At 42.9% G+C, this 1,794-nt stretch overlaps 1 pseudogene; it reads right to left on the bottom strand.

Moving 5' to 3' along the window:
* Window positions 1-1,063: 1,063 nt before the first annotated feature.
* The window catches only part of LOC103593025, a 13,332-nt pseudogene continuing 12,601 nt past the window's right edge, over window positions 1,064-1,794 (bottom strand).

Raw genomic sequence — 1,794 nt, 5'->3', positions numbered from 1 at the left:
AAATAAATAAATAAATAATCCAGTTTCAGCTATTCTGTTATAAGCAACAGAAAATGGACTAATACAGAAAATCTAATTAAATAAGGATTAAATCAGAATAAATAAGGATTAAATCAAAATAAGGATGATCTCTCAATGAGAGTATTGAGAAGTTTCATCTTTGCTTACTAGAACTTATCAGAATTTAGTGCTACTCAGGACTGACGCGCACTACAGTACCCAGACACTGGATATTTACGTCACCCCTGCCACACACAGGAAGGCAAAGAAAGCGCACACTCCGCCCACAAGCTTCCCAGGTGGGAGGCAGGCTGGGGAACAAAGGGAGGCAGCAGAGCTGAGGCGGTTCTCCAGCCGTCCAGAAACACTTCAGGCTACTCTTTAACACGAGTTAAAGTACAATTAGCTGGTGTCACACTAGCTTTGTCTTATGGTGAAATAGAATGAAACTTGGGTCAGTTCCCAAGCCACAGTTTTAATGAATTCAACCTGGTCTTTCAAATAACAAAAAATTAGGTTTTGTTGCGACGTCACCCTATTCCAAAATAGCAGGAGCAGGGGTAAGAGCTTGATCTCTGAGGACACCTGCCTGCGGGTGTCATTTCAACCTCCCCTCACAAGCTGGTTGATTGAAAGGAAGTTGTTTATCCTCCCAGTGTCTCAGATTCTTCATCTAAAAATGGAAGCAATAAGAGTACCTTTATAAGTCTCACTGTGAGTAGTAAATGAGCTAATATATTGAGAATGATTAGCGAGGTGATTGATCTACCCAGGCGCATATGGATGATTTGTTGACAGAGACAGAGGTCTCCTAATTCAAGTGCTCTTCAGTTATGTGACAGCTGCTACTAAACTAAGTGATAAGTAATAAGACATACCTGAGATTCACAAATACATTGTGCCAATTTGCAACAGTAATGGATTCTCTAAATATTAAATAACGTTCACCCACTCTTTGGAGACCACCTCCTAATTAATAGTGAAAAAGAAGGGATACTGAATAAGTGGCATTTCTTTCTTCTGGTCCATGTTTTGTAAGTGAAGAATCAAAAGGGGTTTGTCCTCAGTGGTCATCTTTCTGTTCACTGATGTGAGACCTGGTGGTGGAAGCTGTGATGGCCCCAGACTGACGAGCAGCTACACCTAGCAGCATAGGCAGGCAGGCGGCAGGCTGGGGACAGGAGCACTGAGTGCCATTCCCATAGGCTACCCAGTCTCGACGCAGCACAGCATCACTGCCTGGGCCGAGGTTCACTGTCCTAAAACAACACGAAGAGCTGAAAAGTTTGTTTGGGGATAGGGGTGAAGCAGGAGTTATTAAAAACTATGGACAAGTAAACAGAATTCACAAGAGCTTGAGGATCTAGGCCAAAAAATGATGTGAGGGGCCCATGAGCCCCACCAAGTTTCCTTCCTCAGTGGCCTCCTTCCACAGTCTGTCTTTGCACCCCATTCATGGGATGAAACACTCATCAGTCCAAAACAACCTGCCCAAAACCACCTGGGGAAGAGCAGTGCTTATTTTCATAACCAGGACACTGAAAATAAGCAGAATGTATTTTAAGAACTTCTTTTGATTCAAAACTACCTATTGTGTCTTTCAAGTTCATTCAGATTTCATTATAAGTTTGAACACACAATTTGTCTTTGTTAATAAATGAGCACTTCGGACAGAGACCTTCCCCAGCTGGGGCAGGGGCTGCGATTGCCTGGGCAGTTCAACTTCCTGCTGTGGTGGGGCAATGCAAAGTGTGTGCAGAGAAAATGCCAGAGTTAGCTTACAAAAAAAAAAAA

This window comes from Galeopterus variegatus, unplaced genomic scaffold, assembly GCF_000696425.1.
Source record: "Galeopterus variegatus unplaced genomic scaffold, G_variegatus-3.0.2 Scaffold1259, whole genome shotgun sequence".
NCBI classification, from domain to species: Eukaryota; Metazoa; Chordata; class Mammalia; order Dermoptera; family Cynocephalidae; genus Galeopterus; species Galeopterus variegatus.
Note: the sequence above shows the minus strand (reverse complement) of the source record. Positions and strands in the feature narration are given on the sequence as shown.